A 15,044-nucleotide genomic window follows, 5' to 3' on the forward strand; every position below is an offset into this window, starting at 1 on the left:
TGTATCTTTGATATTATTGATAATTTTTATACTGGGAGACTTGTTCCAACATATAGGATATCCAAGATATATTTAGTTATACTTATTTATCAAGAGTGTTTTTTGCTCTACGAAAAAGGCTTCCAAGATATATTTAGTTATAGTTAAACTAAAATAATTTATCATATGTCAAGTAATATAAATAAAATTTGTGGCTTTGGAAAATTGTATCGTAAAATCTATGGAATAAATATCTCTTTTTTCATTGATATGTAATAAGTAACTATTTATTAGATTTTCTTCTCTAAATTTGCAACTTCGGAAGGAAAATTCAGCAAAAAGTTTGAAAATTTGACGATGGAAATGTTTGGTAACAAATAAAGGGGAGTTAAAACAGTTATAATTTGTCTTATTTAAAAATCTGACAGTGATGACGCTTCCCACGGTGGCTCGCTCCCTCTCTCTCAACGACACTTTCTCTCTCTCCCGTACGGCAACGACGACGACGACGGTGCCAGTGACGCCCATCGGCGCCATCTCTTTCCATCCCCTTCCTTCTTCTGTTTATCCCTCTCTTCTCTTTTCTTTCTCTTCTCTTTTCTTTAAGAATATTATTTATTTTTTAACTTATAGATTATTTTTAATTAAGTACTCTAATTTAAAATTAGAGATAAATAAAAAAATTTCTTTAAATAAAATTTTCAACAAATGTAATAAATTATAAATAACTTACTATTTAATTTTCAAAAATAATCTGGGATCTTACATTTCATGCAATGTCTATTTAGACTACCCTAATTTTCACTCATGCATGTGCTATATGTCTTACTATCAATAGGTCCACCTTTCAACTATTAGCTTAGTAGGGATAAAGATGATGCTTAGATACACCAAGACACATACTATGTGAACACAGGGAATGCCAAAAGATTTTATCCGCAAAAATGACTGAATTATCAACGAAAATACATCCAAATAAATTTTGGATCAAGAAATGTCATCAATATGGCAAAAAAAATTTAATAACGATAATATTAATGATGACAACGATAACGATGATACGTATAAGAAGAAGACTACAATGACTATAACGATAATGATCATAATGATGAAGATGATGGAGGAGAAGGAGGAAAAGGAAGGAGGATGAAGATGATGGAGAAGAAAGAAAAGGAAGGAGAAGAAATTCCAATGAGAAAAGAAGGAGGAAGAGGAGGAGGAGGAGGAGGAGGAGACAGGGATGGTTCTACATACATTGTTGTGGGGGCAAGCGCCCCCACTACAATTTGGAATTTTTTTGAGTAATACATGATAATAATATTTATTTGCCCCCATTAGATTATTAAATTTGACCCCACAATAAATTTTTACTCAACTTTTGGTACTTAATCGTCAATTTAAAAATTTTATATTAGAAATTTGTTAGAATTTAGAATGATCAATTCTCAAATTTAAACGAAATTAGTGTTCTTTTTTAAAAATCAACTCAAAAGAATATTATTTATCTTCTTTTTAAATTAGCTTTAATTTTTGCATAGCAACTGTATCAATTGAAAGAACTTTTTTAACTATAAATATAAATAAGAGTGGACTTCTAATTGTGTTAGGAAGTGAATTTTTAAATAATTATTTAGTAATATATATAAAAAGAGAGAAATTTTGATGGTAGTTAACAAAAAAATTGTTTAATTTTTTAAAATATAAAACCTAAAATAATAGAAATTTAAATTATATATTATTATTTAAATTACTATTTTAGTATTGTAGTTTATATATTAGATATTTTGAAGGCTAATCATATTTTACAATAATAAAATATAATCATAACAATAATTATGTTATATGTACATAAAAAATAATTATTTGTATAAAATATATACTAAAATATAAAATACACATTAAAAATAAGTTAAACAATACATATATTTATACACAGATATATAATAATTAATAAATAATTTAATATTTAATTTTTTATATACATGTATTATTTTTATTATAAAAATAATTATGATGTTATATAAATTTTGCCCCCACTACCAAAATTTTCTGGATCCGTCACTGGGAGGAGATGACGGTGTTGGTGACGGCGATAATGAAGTATCAAGGGTGGTGAAGAAGAAGAAGGAGGAGGAGGAGGAGGAGGAGGAGGAGGAGGAGGAGGAGGAGGAGGAGAGGTAAATTAAGTCAAAGGTGTTGGAATCTTCTCAAAATTCTTTAATCCAAAGATTATTCATGTTAAATCATTAAGAAATAAAATACTTGAATTCATAAATATGAATCAGGATGGGAAGAGTTTGGATCTTGTGGTTCTTTCGATCTTCCTCAACCAAAGCCTTCTGTATTCCTAGGTGGCTGAATTGCAACTTCTTTGATGGGGAAAGAGTTGTTGAGGCGGTATGTTGGAGACCGAAATCCTGAAGGCACTATTTATATTTGAGTATGGTACCCATTAAATTCTAAAACCCAAATAAAATAGTATCTAAAGTCCAAAAGATAATACCTTAAATGACAAAAATACCTGGATATTTCTTCTCACCACTACCCTAAACCCACCACACACCCCATCACCATCTGCATCACCGCACTGACTATCATCTGATCACATCTGTTCCGTTATCAGAAAAAATATCCGACCTACAATAACAGCTACACACAGTTCAAAACCAAAACAACAATGCATCCCCAAAACTATTGTCTTTAACAAGAAACAAGAAAATCATAATCATCGTCAGAATTCATAAGCATCCACAAAACTTAGAACTAAAACTATTCTTCTTCAATTAGCAAAAGGCAAATCCAATTACAATAATTAGTAATTCTCAAATTTATTTTCAATTACAAGAGACATTAAATTTGTAACCTTAATCACCAAGAACAGTCAACAAAAATCATATGAATTGTTTGTGACCGCCCTTCGATTGAGCTAAAACGTTTGCTCCCTCTGGAAACCGTTATTGTATATTTCGCACACCGTTCATAGAGAAGGAAGAAAACAAACCGGGGTCGAACTGTTGTTGAACCGATTTTATTAGAAGTAGAACAACTCAAAAGAAAAAGAGCTCTGCATCTAAACTCAAATCTGGACTAAATTCCGCACTCAATAAATAATTATTTGAAAAAAACCACAAGCCCAAGAACTCAATAACTCATTTCATACAGTTAAGCCATCGAATAAAAAAAATTAATCGAAATACAACAACCCAAGAAATTTGGCCCACAGGATCTCTTCTACGAATGGATCTTCTCCACCTAGGGGCTTTCTTCTCGATCGGTCCGATTATTCCGATTGCGAATGTCAGCTTCTAACTTCAGGAGCTTTTTTATTCTAGCTCCTTCTTTGGCCTTACTTCCCTCTGAAATTTTCGTTCTACTTCTCATTGTTGCTCAGCTTCATGCTCAAGCTGTTCTAGCCGTTCTCGTTGGCCACGGATGAAACCTATTATCTCTGTTGTCTGAAGGGGTTCTTTCTCCTCGGGATGATGAATTTCCAAATGAACCCGCCTGGGTTGGGGGTTCCCTGGTCATCACCCCTCCCCATGAGGACCATGGGTTTGGTATGGTCAAGGTAGTATAAGGGCGTTACTCTCTGGATGGGGGCTCAGCTTCAGATTTAGACGTCCTGCGGTCGTCTTCATACTGGTCGTCCGCCATTATTATGAGTCGAATCCCAGGTCCCCGGCAACGGCGCCAAAGTTCTGAGGGCTACCTGAAGCGATGATATGGGTCTGAATGTGAGGTCCATATCTCTTTGTATGGCAGCGCACGACTTGTTGATGCCGAGGTGCCACCTGTCCGAGTTCCTCGTCAAGAGGTGGAGGATGGTACTTGCAAGAGACTTCGATGCTTAAGTTTGCAATGGCCTTAGGCATGTTTTTAGTAGATTAGAACATAAATTACACCTGGCGAGTGTCAGAGTATTTATAGTAGAGTGTTAACCACCTTTGTCAGAGTAGTTCCATCTATATTGGTGGGTAATCATTCTCTTTATTTTGGGAGCTTGTTGAAATTACTCTTCTAGATGGAGGGGAGAGATTCACAGATGCAGTTACTTGCTTTGGGCAAGTAAAGCTGGACTTCCGCGATGATATCTGACCTCTTTAAAGAGGTCGGGTAAGCGTGAAGACCAACTCTCTCTTGGGTTGGGACCTTCATTCTTTAGCGGGCGTTGCTTTAAGCATTTGGGTCAGGATATGAATAATAATAATTAATTTATACAAAATAAAACCCAAAAAAAATATTTTTTATTACAAAATAAAAAAGTTAAATTAATATATATTTTATAATACTTTATCCTTATTTATAAATAGTATTTCTTTCTATTTAAAGCATCAATGCTAAACAATATTACCTACACCGAGAAGAATACAATCAAAATTAAGCTTAGCATTCTCATGGCTTTTATTTTGGTAGGATCATGTTTTTCCATACTTAACTACCATGTCTGTTATATCTTGTATCCTTTTGAATGTTAAAAGCCTAAAACTCTTTTTTTTTTGGAATAAAAAATCTTAAAACACTTCTTTTCTAAACCCGTTAACAAGCCCTATACACATCCCAATCTCTATGCTCTATTCATACAGCATAACGGAACCCACTACCAAAGCCTATTACGGCCTTTACAACTCCTCACCACTTAGCGCGGATCCATGAAGGCTCAGTCCCAACAATGCAACAGACATCTCTGCCAAGCTACCCCTTGCAACAAGCTTGATGGCACTTGTCAACAAACCCTTTAACTAAAGCGAATATCTTTATCTCTGTACATATTAACCTTTGTACACTATATATTTTCTTTACTATATCTATTTATAAAAGATTAAAATTTTTGACCGTTTAATTACTCTGTCTTATAATTTTATTGAATTTTTAATTAAATTTTTATATTTTTAATTAGATTTTTATAATATATTAAATTTTATAATTAAGTGTCTACTATAACAAAAATATTAAAATTAAAGGTTATCCTAGGTAACTAATAACTTTTTTGAACAACATGAACAACTACCAATCAAATAAAAATACACTACACCTCTAAATTACCCAACTAAATCTTAATATTAGAATAACCAACCGCACACCTAATGAAATGAACATCCGATATGTCTATTATTTACATTGTTCAGTATTTTCATTGTCTACCTATATTTTTCCTGAAATTAATGAAATATTCCGTTAAGTAAATTGAATATATCATACATAAAGCTAAAAAACTTCAATGACAACACTTTTTACTTTTTAAATGCCAAAAAACCCTCAATCTACCTTTTTTCCTTCTCGCTTCCAGCATCTTGATCTTTTCCATCCTCCTTTGCCTCGCTTCTAGTTTCCCTCGTCTCTCTCCAGCTCGCTGCTGCCTCCCCTACCTCACATCCTGTTCCTCGCGCCTCGCGTTCAAATCGCCTCGCCTCCAGCTCATCGTTGCCTCCTACATCGCATACAGTTTCCCTTGCCTTGTGTTCAAATTGCTTCACCTTTAGCCTCGCCAGTTGTTCTCCGTTGTTGCCGTTGGTGCCATGGTTGTCGCACAGAACGCGGAGAGAAAGAGAAAGAGACACAGAGAGAGATAGAGAGATTTGACCTCCGTTGCTCGTTATCTTTGGATTCTGGACTGGTTCTCCTTATTTCTAGTGCATTTTGTTTTTGCTTCTACGCGTTTTATTTCTGTTTCATTTGATTCTAGTTTTGCTTCTACTTTATTTTTCTTCTTCGATGTTTTGCTTCTATTCTACTCTTAAATTGGTTTTGTTTCTACTCCCTAATCATGCTAAAAAATTTTAATTGTGCTAACAAATTCTTATTATGAGTTCTAATTATGTGTTCTACTTGTAATTAACTGATTATGCTCTGGCAAAAATCTTATTTTCGATCATGCTAAAATTTGATTATGATAAACATTCTAGCTTTGGATTTATGTTGATTATGAAAAAAAAAATTATTTTGTATATGGTGAACAAAAACAGGAGAGCTTGTTGGTAAAGAAAGTAGAGGATAAGAGGAGTCAATCTTGCCCAAGAAGATGGTTATCACAGATGGAGAGTATGGATAAATTAGTAAATTTATACTACATATAAACGTTTTTCAACATTTATTGTTAATAAGGATTTAATTATAAAACTTAATATGGTATAAGGACCTAATTAAAAGAAAAAAAGTATAAGAATCCAATTGAAAATTCGGTGAAACTATATAAATTTGCTGAGTAATTAAACCTTTATAAAATGTTCCTGGAGAGAAAGGTTTACATTCACAAACTCAATTTGGTCTTTGAATTTGTATGTGAGTTTTAATTTAGTCCTTAAAATTTTAATTGTTTATATTTAGTCTTTAAATTTTATAAACGTGACTCATACTAGTCTCTAAGATAATTTTTGACACACAAATATTAATGAAGCACTTATATAGACAATCAGATGCCACGCTAGAATTGTAAAATGACACTTTTTTCATTTTGGCGCTCAAATAGCCAAAAAATAATGTTGCATCACTTGCTTTGGGACGAAAAATTTCAATAAATACTATTTACAATGTTGTTTTGAATTATTTAAGTGTCAAAACTAAAACAACATTATTTTACATAATTCAGTGTGACACCTGATTGTCCATATCAGCATTCTGTTAACGTCTGTACATTGAAAATTGTTCCAGGACTAACAAGAATTACATTCGCAAAATTTGAGAACTAAATAGAGGCAATTGAAATTTTAGAGACTAAATTGAAACTCGCATGAAATTTTAACAACTAAATTGAGTATTACACCGGATGCATATGTACATAGTATAAGGTAGGCTTTATTCTAAAAAAAACTCATAGATATCATTATCTTTCTTTCTCTTTGTACTTTTGTATACTCCTACTATGTATGTGAGTAAATACCAAAAAGAATATATATCCAATTAACATGTGGCTAATTTTTTTTGTTATGAAGGTAAAAGTGGTAATATACTTTAACATTGTAATTTTTGATATTTTTTAAAATTGTAAAAAGTATATAAATTGGAGGGTCTGATTTCTGTACTTTAAATTTTTTTTAACACAAATCGGACGGTCTGATTTGTATACCTCTAGAAATCAAACCTCTAATAAATTAGACGATCCGATTTTTACTTCTCTAGTTAAACGATTTCACATTTGAGAATAACACCCGAACAATCTACATTTTAAAAAAATACCACTACCAGTATAATATTAAAAATAAAAAGTTCTCACCATCTCTGTGAAAACACTGTTTTATTCTTTTCTTTTCTTTTTTAATTCAAAACTCAAATTTATATTTACGTTATTATCTTTTATGTTTCTGCTTTCTTTAAACCAAATACACCCATGTTCTTTTTCTCTCCCAATCACACAACGAAGAAGATTAATATCCAAAGTTTTCCAAGTTGCATACAGAGCAATGTCATTTAAAATCGAGTAAATAATTATTTTGACACTTAACAATTTTAAATTTCGACAAAAACGAATTCCACAAAATAAAAATAACAAAATGACCTTCAAAAAATATATTTTGTTTGACAAAATAATTAAACATCTAGTCAATAATTAATTTATTTGGTCAACAGTTAAATTTTTTTTGTGAATTATTAGTTTATCCTCACATTCTCTTATAATATTACTAAATTATCCTCTCTCTCTCTCTCTTTCTCTCTCTCTCTCCATTTTTATTGCCATCACGCACCACTCTACCACCACTACCATGCACCCACTACCACAATCTCACTCGTTATTGCCTCAGTATCATCTTCCTTGGATGTTCTTTCCTTTTGTTTATGACTTCTTCAATAATCTCTCTTGTTCTATGTGTCTACCTCTTTTGTTCATTCTTTTTTTTTCCTTGTTAAAAAAAGTCAATGAAAAAATACATTACAAAATAAGTTTGAGTCAAATGAAATGATAGAGAGAAATAAATTAAATATCAACAATTCATACCTATTCTATACACGGTCATCTTCTAACCCTTCAACAAATCATTTGGATCATCACCATATAATAATAACAAAAGTCATATATAAAAAGAAAAAAAATAATAATCTTCACGAAACTCATTTTTTTCTTAAATAGTAAATAGAAATTAGAAAGATGATAAAATAAATTGAAAAATAATAAAAAAATAACAAGGTGCAATATCGAAATTGAATAAGGGAGAAAAAAGAATGGAATAAAAAAAATACCTAAGTGAGAGTGAAAAATGAAAAAAAATACTTGAATTATAATAAATGAATGAATAAGAAAGAGAATATGAGGATTTTGATTCTCTATGTGCAATATAAAATTCAAGTCTTTTGACATTTGTGAAGATGATGATGATGATTATTCCAACAATGAATGAAGAATGGTGGATGGGGTGTTGATAAAGGAACTGGATGAGATAGAGGAATAGGGATGGAATGGGGTTGATGGTGATCAAAGGAGGTGAAGGGGACAAGATGGGGGTGGTGGCAATGGAATTGAATGGAGAGGGAATGTTAATGGTAATAATTGAGAGAGAAAATGATGAGGGTAAATTAGAAATTTTATAAAAATTGAACACTTGACCAAATAAATTAATCTTTGACTAATGCTTGGATTATTTTGTTAAACGAAGTCTACTTTTTAGGAGTTATTTTTGTAAAGATTCTATAACGAACACTATGAAAGCTCTATCAAGAAAGCTAAAATAAAGCCAAAAACTCAAAACAGAGAAGAAGAGTGCAATAGTCTACATTAACTTGCAGTAAAGGAAAAACTGAATTAATGTGAATGAAAAATACAATTGCTACATACGCATTACTTAGCAACTACGCATATACATATATATAGCTAGAGTCCATCCAACTAAGCCTAACAGAATTACAACAAACCAAAACTAATTTGAACCAATCAATTTTGATTTTCTTGCTTTGTTGCTAAGCAATTCTGCTATATATATGCATGTTTACTAACACCCTCTTCAAATTTATTATTGGCTTAGGAACAATTCTCAGTTTGAACTTTAATCTTTTAAAGGTAGTTGCTGTAAGAGGTTTAATTAATAAATCCGCAATCTGATCAGTCCCTGGTACATGAATAACATGGAGCAAATTCCTCTGGATTTTGTCACGAACTAATTGAACCTCAAGATAAAAGTGTTTAGGTTTATCATGTAGAATAAAATTGTAGGTGTAGTAGTAAGATTCATATCCAATTCAACAGGAAAATTCTGCAACCATTCAATTTCTACTTCACAAGATACAAAGTTTCAAAACTTAGCTTCATTAGAGAATATAAAAATAGTCGCTTGTTTCTCGCAAGACTATAAGATTAAATTACCATCAAGAAAAAACACAATAGCCTGATACTGACCTACAATCTTCAAGGCTTACTGCCAGTCTGAGTCAGAAAATTCATACAGCCCCATGTCATCACTCTTGTGTAGAATCAAGCCATGATGCTTAGTGCCTTATAAATATCTAAGAACTCTCTTTGTTGCCTTCCAATGTGCCAGCAAAGAAGTAAACTGACTAATTTTACTCAGTGCAAATGATAAGTCTGGTCGTGTAATTATTAAGTATTGTAAAGAGCCCACAATAGTTCTAAACATCTTGGGATGTTCAATTTTTTCAGAACCTATGGATAGCAACTGAATAGAAGACACCATAGGAGTAGGCATAGTATGTAGTAAGCGGAAATAATTAACCGATTAATTAATGTAAAATAATAATAATTCAATTGTCCAAAATAGGTTAAAAAATTTAGAATATTAATTAGAAAATTTAATTATGATATTTAGACTCAGTAGATTTTTTTAGTTGAAAAATATAATTTTCTGCGAAAAATTGCGTAAAAAGGCATACCGGTAAGTTAGCCGGAAGTACCAGCTTAAATCTATCCGGTACTATGTGAGAATAATAAAAACAGTAGAAAAACTTAGTAACAACTTTAAAATTGAAAACCGGGCGCTAATTCTAAAGATCTAGTCCAAAATTGGGCCAAACGGACAGAAAAACGCTAATGAGTTGGATCGGGTCCAAGTTGGGCCCAAGCCCAACATATATAAAGCCACTTAAGTGATAAATTCAGCCACTTTTACCACAACACAGCAGTAGCAACGTGAATTGAAGAGAGGAGAGGTGAGGGTTTTCTTTCACTATTCATCATCATCTTCTTGGAGCCATATCTCACTCTCCAGAGCTCCGATTTGCATGCCGTCAGTTGTCATGCAAAACTCTCGTCAAACTCTTCGATTTCATCTGAAAAAAATGGTAAGAAAATTTTAATTTTCTGTCCAGTTCTTCCTTCTATAACAGATTTGAATATTGGCTTTGGTGAATGAGTAGTTTTTGTGATTTTGCTTATTTAGGTACAATCTAGCAACGGATAATTAGTGAGTTTTGTCCCAATCCACATTAGGCAAGGTAAGAAATCCAAAACACTTGTTGTTTTATGTATATATGGAACCCTAGGTATTGATTTTATGAATTATTTGTGTATAACTTGATTATTGTGATATTAGGAGCATTTGGATTGGAATTGGTGCCTTAATTTTGGTTGAAAGCTTGTATGGACTCAAATTTGGTGTATTATACATATTGGAAATTAACCAAGGTATGGTTTCGATTTTCTCTATATAATATATAATATTTCTGGACACTTAGGATAGTAGACCTTAGGATAGGATTGAATTGGTTGGTAATGAGTGTTGATGTGTGATGAGTTTGATGAATGTATGATTTTGATGAATGTTGATGTTGATTTATGATGTGGGGTTGAAAATGATTATTTTGAGTGTTGATAATGAATTATGAAGCTTATTGATGTTGATAAATGTTGAGGATAGTGAAATGATGCTTTGAGTTGTAATTATTGAGAATTGGAAGTATGTAAGTGAAAATTTTTGGATGAAATTGGTGAAATTGCATGTTGATAGGTTGTGGAATGATTGGAGAGTATATGAATATAATTTAGATACATTAGGACTGGTTTGGATGTAGAGAAATTGGTTTTGAATTGATAGTTTTGGTAAAATTGAGTTTTTAAGATTTTTAGTAAAAATGGATTTTGGGCCAACTTTGGCGGATCATATCTTGAGCTTCAGTTTTCAAAATGGATTGAATTTTTTATTAAATTAAAGATAATTCAAAGAGCTTTAAAACGATATAGATTTCGTAGAAATCAGAATTTTATAGAGAAAGATATGATTATTAGAAGTTGGTGTCAAAAATCTGAATTCAGTGATGTTGCAAAAAATTGTGAGTTTTGAGTTGTGTGCGCACGTACACACCTATGCTCACGCTCTGAGCAGTACGAGTGTTATGACTCGTGCGTGCACACAGAGGTGTGCGCATGCACACTCTGAGAAATTTGCAAGTGGTGCATACGCACAAGTTGGGAAGAGCCTACTGTTGAGGGAGTCCACACGTATTCATGCGTACACACAAAATAGAGAATTTTACCTTGAGTGCGTATGCACACATTTATGCGTATGCACACCCTATGCGTACGCACAATGCCATGTTTTTCAATGAAAACCTTGTTTTTAACTATTTTACCTTCTCGACAAGCTTGTAAATTTCTGTAACTCTTCTTTAAGATCTCTTAACTTGTTTTTAGGCTTTGAAATATAAAGAATGCCCTAAGTGAGTTTTAACTAGATATTTTCTGGTAAAAAATTTAGAAAATGGAGACTTAGGTTTTTGAAGTTTGTGAGTGGACTGTTGGGGTTCTATGTTAATGATGAGAATGATGAGCTGTGGAATTATGGATTGATGAAGTTTGAGGTAAGTCCACGACTCGGAGTAGAATGATGGCTTTACTGAGTACTGAAATGAATTGAGAACCACTGATATGTTGTTTTATACTCAGACTGTTGAAACGCTATGCGCCTAGCAGGGACGATAGGTTAATCCCACCTGTCGAGCTCGCAGCGGCATAAGGGCAGTGGTTAGTCTCGCTTACGTTGAGATGTGAGGTCTGTGGCAGAGTATCCCACTCGCATCCTTTTGGATCACAAGAGTGTGCTCGGCACTATATCCGTGGGGAAAATCCCATTTTTATATTTGTGACCGAAAGGCGACATTCCCATGGGAATGTGTCGGGTTGGCTGTTGAGCCGATAATGTGATATCACAGCCAATAAGACAGACATTCATCATATGCATATTCTATATGTTTGCTTGCTTTGCCGACTTTCATTGTTTGCCTAATTGTATAACATGCTTAATTGCTTCTTAAATTACTTGATATACATTATCATACTTGTGTTTTACTTGTATTGCTATTACTTGTATTTTTTATTAGGATTGAGAAGGTTTGGTAGGTGGTGACGATGGGATCGCATGGCGGTTAGGCTGGTGAAGGTTGTGGGATAGCGGTGTGAATGTTAGTTAGAAAATTTCCTAAATTAGATTATCCCTTTTCAAAGTCGTGGTTTTGAATTTAATTATTAAGCTTGAATATTCTTATTAATATGAAGTTCTAGGATTGCCTCTGGCGTCCCGAAATCTTATCTCTTACATTACTGGGCACTATTACCATACTGAGAACTTCCGATTCTCATACCATATTCTGTTGTTATTTTTCAGATGGAGGTCGTAACCCACCTCGGTGAGTTGCTTGGTGGTGACAAAACGGAGGATCTCCTATTGTCTTTTGCATTTTGATTTCTTATGTTTAATACTCTCACTTTTATTTTTATTTGCCTTAGAGGCTAAGTTTGAGAGAGATATTGTATATACTATTTTAACTTTCAGAATTCTGTATGTTTGTATATAACTAGTCGGCCTAAACTTTACAAGTTGCGGCTAGTACTTTATGACTATTTTACTGATATATCTACATATATTTTGATATCTTTATCTATATCTTGTGTCTTTATGCTCGTAGTTTTGTGTAAACGTTTTGCGCTTTTGTAATTTAGTTTTTGAGCTTAATTCTTCATTGGACTTCTTGTATTATTAATCCTTTCTACAATATATATATATATATATATATATATATATATATATATATATATATATATATATTGTATAAGCCTTAAAATTGTCGTAATCTTTGATTAACTTTTACTTTACGGCATGAGGTAAGGTTTAGGATAATTAGGGTGTTACATAGTACTAACTTGTCGCATTCCTAATTTGGACAATAATTTGTAATATATTTTTTTTTGTAAAAGATAAATCTATCCTTGTTCAGTTTTAGTAACTTCTATACCTACAAAGTAATTTAATTCTCCTAAATTCTTTAAAGAAAAAATTGTATCCAATTTGTGTATCATGTTCTGAACAGCAGTAGCATTATTTTTTATGATGATTATATCATCAACATAACACAATATATAAATGAAAACATTAGAATTCTTTATAATGAATAAGAATGTATCATATTTTGCATTGACAAAGCCAAGAGTGTAGAGTTGAACTAAACTTTATAAACTACTCTCTTGGAGCTTATTTCAAACCATAGAGAAATTTGTCAAGTTTACAAACATGAGAATCATTGTTAATTTCAAAACCAATTGGTTGTTTCATGTAGATAAGTTGATGCAAGTCATTATTTAAGAAGGTATTGTTAAAACCAAACTACTCAATAACCTAATTTCTAGTTAGAGTTAAACTCAAGATTAGTCTGATTGTTGTTGGTCTAATTACATGGCTAAACACCTATTCGAAATCAAATCTCTCTTCCTGATGAAAATTTTGGGTCATTAACCTATCTTTATACTTTTTAATTGTGCCATATATAAGGTGCCTTTTAATGCAAAAATCCATTTGCAACATATTTCTTTGGTTTTTGGTGGTTTTAGAACAAAAATCTATGTATGATTTTAAATTAGAGCTTGATATTCATCAGTCATCGCCTTCTTCCAATAAAGAATACCTAGAGCTTTAATAGGATTCTTATGAGGTTATTCTACTTCAGAACTAGAGAAAAGAATAATAGTGAAAAGTCTTGGTTTAAGAGAGCCTGTTTTTAATCTAGTCATCATAGCATAAGTATTGTTGGGATTAATAGTATTTGTAGTGTTAGTAGTCATAGAAGAATTATGATTCACAGATTCTATTGTTAGTAGGCTACGCCTGATTTATTTGGGTATTCTATGCTTGTGAAATATCATGATTGTGACTAGTTGCAAGATTAGAAGTGATTAAAGGAAGATTTGTCATTTGTTGATGTAGAAGTAATAGAAGTATTATGATTATTATGATTATGCAAAAGAAAATTAGAATTGGTAGTAGATATAAAACATATAGAATAATTACCAGATTAATTATGAGATAAAGTAGCAGATTGAGAATCGAATCTAATCAAACCATATAATTCATTATAGAAAAAAATATATTCATCAAATAAAATATTTCTAGTGATATAAATTTTACCATTTAGAGACAGACATTTAGATCCTTTATAATTAGGAGTATAATCTAAGAAGATACATTTGTGAGATTTGTAATCCAATTTTGATTGATTGCATGGTCTAAACAAAGGAAAATAGACACGGTCAAACACTCTTAATGAAGTGTAGTCTGATTTTGATTAAACAACAACTCAAAAGATAATTTGTTAAATAAAATAGGAGTTGGTAATCTATTAATCAAATAGATAGAAGTGATCACTTTTAATGAAGCTCTGCAATTTTTTAATTTTTTTTTATTTAAGTCATTAGACTTATAGAAACTGTGCACCACTCTATATAAGTTAAGAATCTTTCTAATTAGATAATCTACGAGTAAAGATTAGGTTTCAACCTAAAGAAAAAATCTCTATCTTATAGGTGTAAAGTGTTTGACACCCATTGTTATTGACTTATTGATACTACATGAGATCAATAGATTGGGTGGCTTCAGGTCGGAGGTTTCTTCAGTGACGTGTACATGACCTCTGACAAAGGAGGCACATGAAGGGGGCAAAGCTAAAATGACATAGTTTTGCAATAGAATTTAGGAACTAATTTGTTTTGTTTGTACACGTAAATAATTGACTTCATGTGTGCTAGTTTAGGCTTTTATGTTAGTATTTTTTGTTTATTATTAACAAAAAAACTAGGTCAAAGACTGATTTGTCTGCAGAAGTTAAATGTGAGGGAGGCTTTTGTATATTTCAAAAGTTAG

At 31.9% G+C, this 15,044-nt stretch overlaps 1 long non-coding RNA gene across 1 annotated transcript; it reads left to right on the forward strand.

Moving 5' to 3' along the window:
• The first annotated feature begins 10,019 nt into the window (after window positions 1-10,019).
• On the forward strand, window positions 10,020-12,795 carry LOC112715928 (uncharacterized). The gene is made up of 4 exons (XR_003160068.3): window positions 10,020-10,200; window positions 10,299-10,353; window positions 10,452-10,543; window positions 12,519-12,795. It is a non-coding gene; the product is annotated as an uncharacterized lncRNA (long non-coding RNA).
• Window positions 12,796-15,044: the final 2,249 nt, after the last annotated feature.

The sequence above is a fragment of the Arachis hypogaea genome, chromosome 10 (assembly GCF_003086295.3).
Source record: "Arachis hypogaea cultivar Tifrunner chromosome 10, arahy.Tifrunner.gnm2.J5K5, whole genome shotgun sequence".
Classification (NCBI taxonomy): Eukaryota; Viridiplantae; Streptophyta; class Magnoliopsida; order Fabales; family Fabaceae; genus Arachis; species Arachis hypogaea.